This window comes from Triturus cristatus, chromosome 2_1 (assembly GCF_964204655.1).
Source record: "Triturus cristatus chromosome 2_1, aTriCri1.1, whole genome shotgun sequence".
In the NCBI taxonomy this organism is placed as follows: domain Eukaryota; kingdom Metazoa; phylum Chordata; class Amphibia; order Caudata; family Salamandridae; genus Triturus; species Triturus cristatus.
The window spans coordinates 113975595-113992543 of NC_140581.1; positions in this window are offsets into that span (position 1 = coordinate 113975595).

Sequence of the window (16949 nt, forward strand, 5' to 3'; positions counted from 1 at the left end):
AATGCCAGTGCTAGATTTCTTTTGATATTTCAAGTTTATAGCAACGCTTCTTTAAAACTTAAGAGATTTTGTTTGAATTGGCTCAAGTGAACTTATTAACTTCTCAGAACGGTGTCATTACAATTCTTCATTGGATGGTGGCATCTTAAACAATTGTTTCTAATGGCTTCTAACAATGTAGCTCAGATCTCGCCATTTCTTCAACTTCCTGGCAAGCCTTTGGTTAAGTTTAATGCTCTGTTAAGATCTTTTGAGAACTATTTAATCGCAGTTGGAGCAGATGGCTTTGAGCCTAAAAGACAGGCTGCGATTTTGTTTAGTCATTTGGGAAATGTGGAGCCCCAAGTTTTTGATAATTTGAGTCCACAAGCAGCCTTGTCCTCGTATATCAAATGCCCAACAAAGGCTGAGCAACCGATGCAGGACAGTAGCACGGGCCATAAAGTAGGAACTTAAAAGGAAGCATAGCAACTGGAATGCATTTACTTTTGGCAAGTGGGCTCGCTCCAGAAAGCAGGAGTTTGCTTGCTCATAACAAGTTCTTACAGGTACCATGCTCTCCATACATTACTGCAATGTCTTATGGTACAACACCGTCCCCTTCTTGAAAAAAACTAAGCTAAATCATTTGTGTGAAAGAAAAATATATAATAAAAATATCTAAAATAAGCATAACAACACAATACTTACTTCTCTACAACTATTCTTTTTTTAAAGACATAAGTCATCCTTAAATTTAGAAGGCATAGTAGTATTGCGTACAGCTCTTTCTTTATGGGATGTACTGCAATCATTAGATTGTTCAGGAACAATGTCGGTACCAGGTTGCTTCTGTGTAAGTAACAAATCATTTGCAATTTCAATCTGAGATGACCCTTGACAGTCAGTTGAATGCTCCTAAGTTGTTTCCCACCAAGGGCTTTCAAGAGAGGAATTGTTGCAATTATTGCCTCACACAGCTTGAATTTTGGCTGCCTGTGCCTGGTTAATCTTGAGCAGATCTCTCTTACTCCACCAGCCTCTTACCTTCGTAAGTACAGAGCCTTAAGATGCTCCTCAACAAAAGATTGGTTTTGAAAATTTCGATAAACCCCTCTTGACTTTTGTGCAATTTCTGATCAAAACCCAATCCCCTGCTTTCAATGTTGCTCAGCCTTCGTTGGGCGTCCGATGCATGATGACAGGATGCCGGCAGGATCCATATTTATTATCTTATACTTTGCAAAATAAACGCTGTACTCATCTCCGCTTGGCTCCCGAGGTCTCTATGTAACAAAGTTGCAGCAAGTTTGCTCGTGATGGAGCCCTGGTGCCATGAAAGACTCCTCTTTCCCCTTTAGTGCCATTGCTGAAAGCCTATATGGGTTCATTTGTGAAAGAGATCAGCACAGGAACGATAGGATTCAATACCAACGCTCTGCCCAGACAAAACATGTCCTGTGGAATAGCTCAAAATAAGTTTAAGTAGGAAATTAAAGGGTAAAACAGGGCCTCCTGTATCCTTTACAACTGTTAAATTGGGACTATGTTATGACCACAAGGGTCATGGTTTTATGTGATATGGGCACAGACAGAATCATAATCTTCCCTATTTGCCTTGGGTGTCCCGACCTTAACAAGAGGAACTAACACAGAAAAAAACAAAAAAGTTCTGGTCCCTGCTTTTCAGTGGGAAGAAAAGAGAGTCCTGCCTCCCTACCACAAGTCTTGTTTTTTACTGTCTAACCAGAGGCAGCCATTCTGTGGCAAATACTGCTGCCTTTAGGAAGGATACAGGTTAAGTACTGCTATTAAAATTGTTTTCGTCTCTAACTTTGTGACTCCCTTAATGATTCTGGAAGAATGGAAGTATGTGCCAAGGTTACTTGTTGCTAATTGTACCGTGGAACCTGGGTAATCTGACAGTGCAGATGGAATTAAAAGTCCTCCGCTGGCAGATGTTGTCCTTGTGCCTTCTTCGGGACCTCCTAAATGTGCACTTCTACTATTACCCCTCCCCCCCCCCACTGCCCAAGCCTTAGAAGCAGGAGAGCAGTACTCCATGAATGTACAAAAGGAGCTTCAGCACAAAGGGAAGTCCCTTTATCACATAAAATAAAGTTGCTATGCCAGAGGACAGGCAACGGACACACAGTGGACCAAAGGTCTTATGAGATGAAGGCCAGCTTGCTAAGAGAGGGAGTGTTAAGTTAAAGCCCTTGTGCTGTCCTCATTTCATCAGTTCTGGTAGAGGCAGTATGTTTTTTTTTTTACCTCAGAACACTACTGTCGACTTGTCAAAGCCATGCGATGACTAGCAGTTGGTGGCAGCTAAGCATGATGCATGTGTTGAGGCCTTCTTCTGAAACCATGTTGTTGGAACTGCATACTGACCGCTATGTTATGTTAAAATACTTATAAAGCGCATGGCTGCCCCAGCAATGGGGCGTCCCGCCACTGAAGTCTGCAAGGTCCCTACTACCACTTGTGAAGATGATTATAACCGAGACACCGCACATCCCACAAGCATGAGATGCATGTGGTATACATATTGTGTGAACACAAGGAGATGATGGATGGAGCACTGAAACTTTTCAGACCCTCACCCCCAGTCACAGATCTGGGTTGAATCCATCATCATTCTTTAGCTCAATTTTCCACCTGAGTTCAGACACAGCTATATGCAAATCAGTCTTGACCCTGTGCCTCATGGGAACAGTCCAGGCCGTACTGCCAAGCCAGATCTTACCTGAACCAGAAACAAGCATCCTGGACTGGTTTCTAGATAACACCATTCATCAGCCAGGCTATCTTGAGTCCAGTGGCAAAGTGAGCAAAGGACCCACGTCTGAGCATACCCTGCCAACTTAGGGCGAACAAAGCAAACACAAGGAGATGATGGTACATAAGTATACATATTGGGTGTCCATGAGGGGATATGGTACATCTAACTGGGTCGCTTTGTGTATATCTATAGCCCAAAGGGTAATGGTTTACGAAGGAAGATAGGTGTAGTGCATGCTGGTAACTGTCTCCCCTTCCCCATTTTTCATTGATGCTTCTCTCTACCCACCCTCCTTGTGCTGACCTGTCTAGTGCAGTCCTGGATCTGTACATCATACAAAGACACCTTTGTGTTTACTCTCCTGATTTGACCAGGATCCGGCAGGTGGCCCTCTGCCCGGCAAGATGCAGCACCTGGATAAAAGCATGGCTCACTCAGTATCGCAACCATGTGCTGTGTTCTGTGGAAGACGAGCTGAAGCCCCAGGACCAGCACTTCATTAGCAGAGTGTAATGAATGTGCTTTTCGCTAAAAGGACACACCCAAACCCTGCACTCCCAATATGGAGGCAAATATATATCACTGCACCTTTAAAACAGACACTTTACACAGCACTCCCAAAGGCGAGGCAAGAACCCAGCACTCCCAAAGGCGAGGCAAGAAGACAAATTCTGGTGCATTTAAAAATAACACACACAAGTTTATTAATACAATGTTCAGAATGGTAGGCCAAATATATCAGTAAATGCAGATTCCCAAATGCCAATTAACTACAATAAACAATTAGAATAAAATGCAGTATATATACAAATAGCAAAGAGTAGAAAATATATATATATATTTATAATGGTTAGGAGCACCTCACCGACTGATTCTGCAACATCCTTGCCAACTCTAGCTGGGGAAGCCCTTTCAACAGACCAGGAAGGAGTTCAGTCAGGACTCAAGTTCCGTCACCTCCACAGCAATACGTCTATTCTGTGGTGAACTTCCATCTGGCCCTTTCAGGTTCCCAGCTTAAATATCATTACTAAACGTAGGATGAAGCTTCTAGAAAACCTTGCCCCCTTCTCATGAGAAAGAATCGAGCTGGCTGTACCAGTCTGCGTCAAGGCCAAGAAGGAGGCTGGCCAAGCTCCCGTATTTTGGCTTTGAGGCAGAGTTACACATTCTACAGATAATATCCAGTTCACTCTGGTAAGTGAAGAGCGAAAAACAAGTGAAAAGCAGACACCTACCCTCCCCACTTCACAGCTACGTGCGAGCAGCAAGGCAAAGCCAGAAAACAAGATGAAATGAGGCCATGTCAAAGCCAATAGTAAGAACTCATAATTAACAAGTAAGGCAAAGTCAGAAAGCAAGATGACATGAGGCCATGTCAAAGCCAATCGTAAGAACTCATAATAATTCTCACCAATGCACAACACCGAGCACATGTGTGCACCACCACCCACACCACTGCACTTCGAGACCAAAAAGCACATTCCACCTCTCTCTCTCTCACGCCTTCAAATGCATATCCCACACCTTCTACTCTTGGCAAAACTGTTCCACTCCATGACAGCTTCCACTAAAAGACAGCAAGATTACAGGAAAGAAGGGAAGGAGGCATATGCAGGATCGTCCTACATCAAGGCTAGGGTAAAATAACACACTAAAGTCAGTTAAAATGGTGGTAGTCGGAGGTCATCATAGGGTGCCCAACCACAAGAGTGGCTCTTTCACTACACAGAGGCTTGTCTGGAGGGATTCACATCCCTTGCCAGCACTGGGGGATGTCTCTCATCACCCTGGATCTGAGACACTGAAACTATTAGGGGTACCATGGGAGCCATTGGACTGAAGTATGAACTTACAAGCATTCCGTTCAGTGGCGGCCGGCGCAAAACTCAGGAGGATGGGAGGTGATGGAAGGGGGGGGGGAGCGAGATGAGGATTAGGGAAATAATATATTTTTATAAACGTACCTGTTCCAACGCTGCCGGGCCCCTTGGTGCTCCCCTTCTCTCCTGAGGGAGTACCAGCAGTCCCTGGGACACCAGCACAGGCTCCCCACCCAATTGTGGCACTGCTGGCAATAGCATGAGAGAAGCGCCAGGATTGGTCTGAGTGGCTTTATTTGCCGCTCAGACAGTGCCTGGGAGTCTGTGCTGTTTCTCCAAGCTGGCTGTGCAACACAGCTGGGTTGGAGAAACCAAGTGCGAAATACGGTTTCAAACTGTCATGCGCACTTACAGTGTGCAATACTCCTCTCCTCTGGCTGTGATGACAGCCAAGTCCCACCCAGACCTGGCTGGCTCCAGAGGGGAACGGGAAAAATAAAATGATAATAAAAACAATTTCTGATTTTAATTTTCCTGTTTCCCTTAGCTGGCACTCAGCATGGGGAGGCGATGCTCCTCCGCCATAGCGAAGGAGCTGCCACTGATTCCGTTGATTCTACTTGTCTCCTTCCAGTTGTGAAGTATTGGACAAGACTTAAGGGATAGAGTGACCGGCCACCACCTGCCACAATATCTGGATAGAAGCTGAGCGTTGACACCAGGAGATCATTTCACCATGTGATTGAGTGAAGATCAGAGCACCAGCACAAGAGACAACACATTCTGGAACTCTAAGACTTATGGAAGACTGCAGGAGTCATGGTGTGGTACTTATATTTCCCTATGATAATCCACCACTAATTCTATGGGTTTCCAAGTAGTGTGCAACTCGTCGAAAAGCACTTAACGCCTCGTTCTGGGTAGTAAGCGCTATATAAATGCAATTTCAAATTACAATTACCATAAGCTGATGTTTCTTTCATGCTGGCAACACAACTCCCAAGGCCATCAAGGCAGTTACACCTCACTGACCAGCCATGGTTTACACAAGAGCCTAGAAGCCCCTGTGCGACTATTAGGCCAAATAAACTATTGCTTCTGGTGAACATTGTTGCCCCTCCAGACCACAAACTTGTCAGACTGTGCTACAAACACACAAAAAGCCTACGCCTCTGTTGCATACACAACACAAACAACATGCGTAAGTCGATAAACATGCTCCCGTTCTCCACTTTGTGTTCACAGCTGTACCGAGTTCACAAGGGAACTCAGGAGAACTTTCTGATTTCTCTTGATAAGATGTGCATAGCTGCCTAAAAAGAAGAGTACTTCTGTAAAATGGCTGGTGGGCCAATCTGGATTCATTTTAGTTTTTTTCTTGACTTTTTATGGAATTGCCATTTTTTTCTTTTTTTGCAAGGACCTAACAGATCCCCAAGAGCATTCTTGCTTTTAAAACTTTAATTGACTCAATCCTTAATGAGGGCCACACTCACAAAAGAACAGGATTGTGAGGACTAAAGTGGACATCACTGAAAAAGAGATCTGCTTTCTTTATTTGATTAGATTTGTATGAGCTTCTTTGCTTTTACTTCAATGGTGGCAATTTTGTTGCTGGGCAATTTTTGGTTTCAATAATATAGCCACAGGCAACAGCATTACTAAACCACCAGTTTTGTGGCAGAAACTCTGTGGTTTCAGATTGGATGAGCTATTGAAGCAGGCATCTGGAAATGACAACTTCCATCCTCTTGTTCAGGTAGGGTGAGGACAGGAGTCCTAGCCTTCTTTTCGAAGGCTGTACCAATGTGCCCTCGCGCTGCTGCATACCTGACTGCAGTCTTTAATTTTGAAACAAAAAAAGGGGCCAGGGCCCAAGGTATCACTTATGATGCAACCGCAGCTGGCGCCACCGAATAGTGCTGCAAAATGCCAGTACTAATGGCCTAGCCGCACTATTTTGTTTTACTTTTTAGTGTATATTGAATTGCTAAACTGATGAGCTCTGCAGAAAATAGGTAGACAGCGCCACCATGTGGTGACTGACAAGAAACGTGCTGGCTCTTAGAATAAAGTGGCGGTGCCCTGTACCGGCAAACACCAGCACAAGTAACTGCTGACTGCAGCAAACCCCACTGACTGGCATGCAGGAAACCTCTGTGGCTGTTCGGCCGTTTATCACTTTCACGAGGTTTGGAGGAGACACACTAACAAGTTTGACCATATCCCTAGCTGCATGAGTGACCATTACCCAGTGATCCAGCAACCCGTAACTTTCAGGAAAATGTTTTATAAAGCAAGCTACCAAGTGCTACACTGAAGACGCGTTGACATTGAGTTGCTTGGCAGGCTTTGTGTTAAGAAGTTAGGTTACGAGTAGATGTCTACACACCCCCACCAAGAACAGTGCATTTTGTTCAGCCTTCAGTTGTTCACGGCTTGGGTCAACTGTACCTGTAGCGAGGGGATTTCAATCAGGGTCATCACACATACTGTGCTCAGCACGCTCATTCAGAGGCTGGAGACATGGAGGGTATTACTCGGTCTTTTACACACACACACAGACACACACTCGCTCTTTCTCATACACACTCACTCTCTCCACAAACACACTCGCTCCCTCACTCACACACTCTCTCTCACACACACATACCCTCTTTTGCACTCTCGCAGACACATTCTCTTCCACATACACACACACTCTCCCACACACACACTCACTCCTTCCTCACACACCCACACACTCTCTTCCTTACACACGCACACTCTGCCACACACTCTCTATCGCTACCCCCACACACATGCTCTCTCCCATACACACACTACCTCTCTCTCTCTCTCTCTCTCTCTGTGCAATAACTGCACATTCACTTGACTGAAATGGGTTCGATGAAAACAAATCACAACACATCCCCTACGTATTCTCACACCAGACATGTAAAGTGAAAATACTCCCTTCTCAAAGTAGTCTCCTGTCCAAGAGACCAGCATTGCAAGAATCAGCCAGGATGAAGCACAGAAAAACTAACATATTCGTTATCCATAGCACCCCAGGAACAACAGCAGGTAAGCGGGCTGGGTACACTGCAGACATGTTCTGACTACGCACCACAAAATCAAACCAGGGACTCCACAGGCAAACCCCAACAATTCAGAGCATACTTCACTTGAGCGGAAGGTGCTGGGGCAAAGTCATCGAACCGTGCTTTCATTTCTCAGGACAATCTCTCAGAACCATGCTTTGATTTCTCAGGCCAATCTCTCAGAACCATGCTTTGATTTGAGACAACGCCTGACCCAAGGCAAACCGACCCTGAGACGTTGCCTGACCCCAGGCAAAGAAACCCTGAGGAACCACCTGACTCAAGGCAAAGCAACCCTGAGACACTGCCTGACTCAAGGCAAATAAACCCTGAGACACTGCCTGACTCAAGGCAAAGCAGCCCTGAGACATCGCCTGACCCAAGGCAAAGAAACCCTGATACACCACCTGACTCAAGGCAAAGCAGCCCTGAGACATTGCCTGACCCAAGGCAAAGAAACCCTGAGACACCGCTTGACTCAAGGCAAAGCAGCCCTCAGACATCGCCTGACCCAAGGCAAAAAACCCTGAGGCACCGCCTGATTCAAGGCAAAGCAACCCTTAGACACCGCCTGACTCAAGGCAAAGCAACCCTGTACACCACCTGACTCCAGGCAAAGCAGCCCTGAGACACCGCCTGACTCAATTCAAAGCAGCCCTGAGACATCGCCTGACCCAAGACAAAGAAACCCGGAGACACCGCCTGACTCAAGGCAAAGCAACCCTGATACACCACCTGACTCAAAGCAAAGCAGCCCTGAGACACCTCCTGACTCAAGGCAAAGCAGCCCTGAGACACCACCTGACTCAAGGCAAAGCAGCCCTGAGACACCGCCTGACTCAAGGCAAAGCAACCTCGAGGCACTGCCTGACTTAATGCAAATCAGCCTTGAGACACCACCTGACTCAAGACAAAGCAGCCCTGAGACATCGCCTGACCCAAGGCAAAGCAGACCTTAGAAATCACCAGACTCAAGGCAAAGCACCACCTAGATATCGCCTGACTCAAGGCAAAGCAACCTTGAGGCACTGCCTGACTCAAGGCAAAGCAGCCCTGAAACACCACCTGACTCAAGGCAAATCAGCCCTGAGACTAGGCCTGACTCAAGGCAAAGCAGCCCTGAGACAAGGCCTGACTCAAGGCACAGCAGCCCTGACAAACCACCTGACTCGAGGCAAGGCAGCCCTGAGACAAGGCCTGACTCAAGGCAAAGCAGCCCTGAAAAATCACCTGACTCAAGGCAAAGCAGCCCTGAGACAAGGCCTGACTCAAGGCAAAGCAGCCCGAGACACCGCCTAACTCAAGGCAAAGCAACCCTGAGACAAGGCCTGACTTAAGTTAAAGCAGCCCTGAGAAACCGCCTGACTCAAGGCAAAACTACCCTGAGACACTGCCTGACTCAAGGCAAAGCAGCCCTGAGACCTCGCCTGACCCAAGGCCCTGAGACACCACCTGAATCAATGCAAAGTAGCCCTGAGACATGACCTGACTCAAGTCAAAAGACACACAATTGATGGACGGAATGCAGAACAAATCAAAACATTCACCCCCAGTGAATAGATCTGGGTTAAATCCATCATTATTTTGCTCACCATGCCACCCCAGTTTAGACCTGGCCATATGCAAATCAGCCTTGACCCTGTGCCTCATGGGAACAGTCCAGCACAAACTGCCAAGCCAGGTCCTCCCTTGACCGGAATTAAGCATCTTAGGACCGGTTTCGGGCTTTTAGCCCTCATCAGCCAGGATAGCTTGATTCCAGTGGCACAGTGAGCCCGGGACCCACGTCTGGGCATACCCAGAGCACTTAGGGTGGGAACAAGCATTCTAGGACCGGTTTCGAGGCAAAGCATCCGTGAGACATCGCCTGACCCAAGGCAAAGAAACCCTGAGGCACCGCCTGACTCAAGGCAAAGCAGCCCTGAAACACCGCTTGACTCAAGGCAAAGCAGCCCTAAGAAACGGACTGACTTAAGGCAAAACAACCCTGAAACACCGCCTGACTCATGGCCCTGAGAATCCGCCTGACTCAAGGCAACTAGCAAGACCAACTTGGGTTTTGACTTATATAGCAGCAAGGCCAAGTCAAAGTAATCAAAAATATAACAAAAGAAGGTGCCAATGCTGCACTGCACTTTCAAAAACAATTAAACAAAAGAACTGACTTAAACAATTCCATTTTGTCCATTAGATGGTTGATTTTAATCAAATATATTTTAGGCAAATTTTCTTATTATTTTGCACGGTTTTTAAATGACTCAATAATATACAAACAAAATCAAAGGAACCACATACGAAAATCCTTTACAGTTATTTACATTTACATAAACACACAAACATGTCCATACAACTTTCATACCTCAAGCGATCCGACAATAGACAACATTCAATTTGAAATTTACATTTATATACAAACAGATAGAACATTAATGAATAGCACTTATACTTCTTGAATAACCTATTTAGAGAGTATTTTGTTAAGTTGAAGGCGAAGACGAGTCAGAGTAAGGTCAACGCGTTTCGAATCCCTTCACCGGGGATTCTCATCAGGACCAAAAATATCTGAGAAACAGAAACATATACAGAGCTGGGTTAGACCAAAAACCCTTTGAATGGCCAGTATATTTAAAACAAACGTTGCTAATTTTCACAATTTCCAAAAGTGGAGTCTTACCTCCACTTTACAATGGCACAACCGCGAGTGAAACGAGTGGTGGTTAGCCTGCGATAGAACACATCTATAGACTGCAAAGGTGGAAAAAGAAATGTTTTAGAGTGGAGAAAGAACAAAGTACCAGCTTGCGTCTAATCTAAACGCTAATGTGCCGACAAGTACATGGGACAAACTTACAGGTGGTTTTTAAAGATGACTCATATCGACGTCCGTGGCTCCTCACTCAGCCCGTGCGGAAAAATGCTTTTGTCTCAGAAATTCAAGGGAAGCGACTCGGTGATATATCGGCCGGTCACTGCATCAAGAAACAAAGACATATTCAGTATGTAATCCGAGATGTTGTACCGGAGAGACGAATGCGTGTTTCCTCCAACGACGTAATTACCTTATCAGTCTTATTTCAGAGCGCCCTTGGGTCCCAGCTGCACCGTGCACGAGGGCCAGTGTTTGAATAATACTACCATCGCCATTTTGTACTTCTTGGACGGAAGCCCATCGAAGGCAAATACCCCAGGGGGTTATGGGAGTTGTAGTTAGATCGCGATTTTGTGGGAGAACCGACACAAATTTATTATTCAGGACATCTTGCCACATTTATAGGGGGGGCCAGTGGATGATCCCCTTCACAGCTCGTAGATGTCACACAGTGAATGGTTTTTCGGAACACTAAACAGGGCTTCGCTCTGTTAGCAGAGGTGCGGATCACATTGGAAATGGGCATACCTGGCTGGCTGAAGCTAGAGTGATATTTAAGATTATACTTACAGATTAAAAATCTCTGATAGCTCATTCAGACCAGCCACTGATGTATTAAATTTGATAATGAGCATTGCTTCTCTCCTCACTAGTTTGGCGTCAAGGTCGCCACCTCGGGTGTCCTGTGTAACTTTTGAAATTACAGTCCATCTCACGTCTCTTTCAGTGTGATTTTTATTGAGCCAATGGTTCACCAACGGGGCATTCGGCACGTTCTTGCGTATCCTAGATTTGTGCTGTTGTATCCTTGTCTTTATCTCTTGGTTAGTTTTCCCAATGTATAATTTGTCGCAAGGGCACAATATCCCGTACACTACAAACTTTGTCTTGCAGTTTGAGAAGGAGTCGTGTTTCCAATTTACCCCCTTGTGGGTAAAGAAATTCCCTTCAATTGTGGAGTCGCAACAGACACATGTCCCACATTTGTGATGTCCTTGTATTGGAGGCAGATTCAACAAACTTCTTAGATCCTGATTTTTAGTTTTTGGCAGTGCAGCTCTGACTAGCTGGTTGGCTATGCTTTTATCTTTTTTGAAAGCAAATAACGGAGTCTCTTTAAGTGACACATCCAGTTCTTTGATCAAATGCCAATTTTGGGAGATGGTCTTTTTGAGCCAGTTAGACGTTGGGCCAAAAGTTGATACACATACAATCCTGTTGGTTTTGGATTTGGACTTTCTCTCCAGAAGTGCTTCACGTGGAGTCCACCAAGCACGTTTGATTGCTTTCTTTAGGAGTTTTTTAGGATATCCTCTCTGGAGTAAGTTGTTCTTGAGATTTTCGGCATGGTATAGGTATTCATCCTTAAAGCTGCAATTCCGTCGAATTCGCAAAAATTGGCCGTACGGCAGATTATCTTTTAAGCTGCGAGGATGATTGCTGGAGTAATGTAGCGCTTTATTCCTGTCCGTTTTTTTCTTGTAGAGTGTAGTGACTAGGCCTCCATTGCTGGGATACATTTCCACGTCCAAAAAAGGAATCTTATATTTGGAAATGTTCAAGCTGAATTTTATGTCAGCCGTTCTGTTGTTTAACCAGTTGACAAATTCATGGAGTTGCATTTCTTCACCAGTCCATGTCAGGAACACATCGTCGATGTATCGGACCCAGTTCGTAATATAGATTGAAAAAGGGTTGTTGTTGTAAACAAATTGATCCTCATATTTAGACATGAACAAAATTGCCAGCTCTGGGGCGAAAGGACACCCCATCGCAACACCTTTGGTTTGCAGAAAAAAATCATCTTTAAAACAAAAGTAGTTGTTCTTGAGGGCAAATGTGGCCAATTCCATAATGAAATTCGTTGGGACCTTTTCAGGTTTAGGCCTACTGTTGAGGAATGACTCCAAGACCGCCAAGCCCTCGTCTTGTGGGATCTCTGTATAGAGTGAGGTGACATCCAATGTTGCTAGAAAATGGACGTTTTCTTCAAAAATCATCTCGTTAAGTTTGGCCAGAAAATCTGTGGTGTCTTGTATATATGATTTCACATCCTTCATAAAAGGCTTAAGGAAGAAGTCGACAAATTTAGATATTGATTCATTTAACGATTCGCACCCCGATACTATCGGACGTCCTGGGGGGTTCCTCTGATCCTTATGAACTTTTGGAAGTACATAAAAGATTGGTATCCTCGGATTTTTATTCCTTAAAAAATCGTATTCCTTTTTACCAAGAAAACCTTGGTCAAAGCCTTTTTGTAGAATGTTAAAAAGTTTGCCTTGCATTTCAGTGGTGGGGTCCTTTGTAAGTTTCCGATAGCAATGTACATTTGAGAGTTGTCTCATAACTTCCATAGTGTACCGTTCGGTGGCCCAGATGACAATTGAACCACCTTTATCGGCTTGTTTAATTACTATAGACTGGTCGTTTTTGAGTGAGGTCAGCGCTTCTTTTTGCGCTTTCGATATGTTGGATTTCACGAATCTCTTCCTTTTGTTCTCTGCTTCGTTGATAGCTGATAACACGACTTTCTCAAAAAGGATAACTTCCTTAGGTGTTTTAGAGGACGGTGGGCAAAACATAGATTTTTTCCTCAGGCCTGTTGTTTCACAATTTTGTTCGACAGGGTTACCCGAAAAAAACGTGATTAGGCGTATCTTCCGACAAAATTCAATGAATTCCGTCTTCAGTTGGACGAAATTTGTTATTTTGGATGGTACAAAAGATAGACCTTTTTCCAATACTCCCAGTTCATCCTGTGTCAATATTTTATCTGAAAGATTGAAAATTGGTGAATTAGTCTGTATTTGTGATTCGCGCCGGGGCAGAGCAACTTGTGTGTTTAGTTCTTGTAATTTTGGCGTCTCGTGGACATTTCCCATGGCTGATTGGTGTATCTTGCTCTGCCTCGTTGTTTTTGACGGCCACGTCCTAAAAAAGACGGTTGTTGAAAATTCGATTGGTAGTTCTGTTGAAAGTTGCCACGCCTATTCGAATCGCCACTTGAATTGATGTTATCCGTGTCGCTCCCACTTGAGGAGGATGTGGTGTCTGAAAAGGTGATAAATTTTTGCCTCGATCTACCTTGAAAGTCCGATAGGAATCTACGTGATTCTGGTCTGGTGTAAAAATCCAATTGGAGGTAGGGGTAAGTTTTTTCCAATGAGAAAGACTTTTTATCCTTCTCAAACTGGGTACTCTTTTGGTTGATTGTAAAATCCTTAAACTCCAGAATATCTTTATCAACCTTTTCAAGCAGTGCCTTTGCATCCGTAATTAGTTGGTTGGATTTTATTTCATTCTCAAGGATCCCAATTTCCTCCAACTGTTGTTTTGAGAGTCTTTGAGCTGTTTCCACAGTTAGCACCATAAGATCTCTGCTACATTTTGTTTCGATCTGACTGTAGCCTTTTTTATAGATAGGGTCCTCTGTAAAAATTACCGGAACGTTACGTATTTGAAGGCCACCTGGGATAGTACCAGCTCGCAGGTGTTCAATTAGGAAATGCCCATGAAGGTCTGTCCTAATTTGTTTTTTCTTTAATCTGATAAGTTTATCAGATTCGTTATTGATTTTCGCTGTTGTACTTAATGCAGCTGAAGAAAAGGATGGGGGGTCGTTGATCAGCTTCTGTATATGCTCCTCACTATATGCGAATGTGTCATTAGAGGACATGATAGAGTGAAAGATAGAGAAAAAGAGAGAGGGAATCTCAAAAAGTGAAAAGCAACAGCCAGGTGAATACAAGCAATAATTTAAACACACCCGTTGAGAACCGTCTCAGCCGAGACACACCGTGAAAGATATAACCCGCAATCGATTGCTACTATTCATATGTGAAGCACCCTTCACACACAGTGAGACTCAATAAATGTCCAAGAGAAAACCTCGCGGGTATGCACCCGCCAGACAACTAGCAAGACCAACTTGGGTTTTGGCTTATATAGCAGCAAGGCCAAGTCAAAGTAATCAAAAATATAACAAAAGAAGGTGCCAATGCTGCACTGCACTTTCAAAAACAATTAAACAAAAGAACTGACTTAAACAATTCCATTTTGTCCATTAGATGGTTGATTTTAATCAAATATATTTTAGGCAAATTTTCTTATTATTTTGCACGGTTTTTAAATGACTCAATAATATACAAACAAAATCAAAGGAACCACATACGAAAATCCTTTACAGTTATTTACATTTACATAAACACACAAACATGTCCATACAACTTTCATACCTCAAGCGATCCGACAATAGACAACATTCAATTTGAAATTTACATTTATATACAAACAGATAGAACATTAATGAATAGCACTTATACTTCTTGAATAACCTATTTAGAGAGTATTTTGTTAAGTTGAAGGCGAAGACGAGTCAGAGTAAGGTCAATGCGTTTCGAATCCCTTCACCGGGGATTCTCATCAGGACCAAAAATATCTGAGAAACAGAAACATATACAGAGCTGGGTTAGACCAAAAACCCTTTGAATGGCCAGTATATTTAAAACAAACGTTGCTAATTTTCACAATTTCCAAAAGTGGAGTCTTACCTCCACTTTACAATGGCACAACCGCGAGTGAAACGAGTGGTGGTTAGCCTGCGATAGAACACATCTATAGACTGCAAAGGTGGAAAAAGAAATGTTTTAGAGTGGAGAAAGAACAAAGTACCAGCTTGCGTCTAATCTAAACGCTAATGTGCCGACAAGTACATGGGACAAACTTACAGGTGGTTTTTAAAGATGACTCATATCGAAATTCAAGGGAAGCGACTCGGTGATATATCGGCCGGTCACTGCATCAAGAAACAAAGACATATTCAGTATGTAATCCGAGATGTTGTACCGGAGAGACGAATGCGTGTTTCCCACAAAATCGCGATCTAACTACAACTCCCATAACCCCCTGGGGTATTTGCCTTCGATGGGCTTCCGTCCAAGAAGTACAAAATGGCGATGGTAGTATTATTCAAACACTGGCCCTCGTGCACGGTGCAGCTGGGACCCAAGGGCGCTCTGAAATAAGACTGATAAGGTAATTACGTCGTTGGAGGAAACACGCATTCGTCTCTCCGGTACAACATCTCGGATTACATACTGAATATGTCTTTGTTTCTTGATGCAGTGACCGGCCGATATATCACCGAGTCGCTTCCCTTGAATTTCTGAGACAAAAGCATTTTTCCGCACGGGCTGAGTGAGGAGCCACGGACGTCGATATGGAAATTGTGAAAATTAGCAACGTTTGTTTTAAATATACTGGCCATTCAAAGGGTTTTTGGTCTAACCCAGCTCTGTATATGTTTCTGTTTCTCAGATATTTTTGGTCCTGATGAGAATCCCCGGTGAAGGGATTCGAAACGCGTTGACCTTACTCTGACTCGTCTTCGCCTTCAACTTAACAAAATACTCTCTAAATAGGTTATTCAAGAAGTATAAGTGCTATTCATTAATGTTCTATCTGTTTGTATATAAATGTAAATTTCAAATTGAATGTTGTCTATTGTCGGATCGCTTGAGGTATGAAAGTTGTATGGACATGTTTGTGTGTTTATGTAAATGTAAATAACTGTAAAGGATTTTCGTATGTGGTTCCTTTGATTTTGTTTGTATATTATTGAGTCATTTAAAAACCGTGCAAAATAATAAGAAAATTTGCCTAAAATATATTTGATTAAAATCAACCATCTAATGGACAAAATGGAATTGTTTAAGTCAGTTCTTTTGTTTAATTGTTTTTGAAAGTGCAGTGCAGCATTGGCACCTTCTTTTGTTATATTTTTGATTACTTTGACTTGGCCTTGCTGCTATATAAGTCAAAACCCAAGTTGGTCTTGCCAGTTGTCTGGCGGGTGCATACCCGCGAGGTTTTCTCTTGGACATTTATTGAGTCTCACTGTGTGTGAAGGGTGCTTCACATATGAATAGTAGCAATCGATTGCGGGTTATATCTTTCACGGTGTGTCTCGGCTGAGACGGTTCTCAACGGGTGTGTTTAAATTATTGCTTGTATTCACCTGGCTGTTGCTTTTCACTTTTTGAGATTCCCTCTCTCTTTTTCTCTATCTTTCACTCTATCATGTCCTCTAATGACACATTCGCATATAGTGAGGAGCATATACAGAAGCTGATCAACGACCCCCCATCCTTTTCTTCAGCTGCATTAAGTACAACAGCGAAAATCAATAACGAATCTGATAAACTTATCAGATTAAAGAAAAAACAAATTAGGACAGACCTTCATGGGCATTTCCTAATTGAACACCTGCGAGCTGGTACTATCCCAGGTGGCCTTCAAATACGTAACGTTCCGGTAATTTTTACAGAGGACCCTATCTATAAAAAAGGCTACAGTCAGATCGAAACAAAATGTAGCAGAGATCTTATGGTGCTAACTGTGGAAACAGC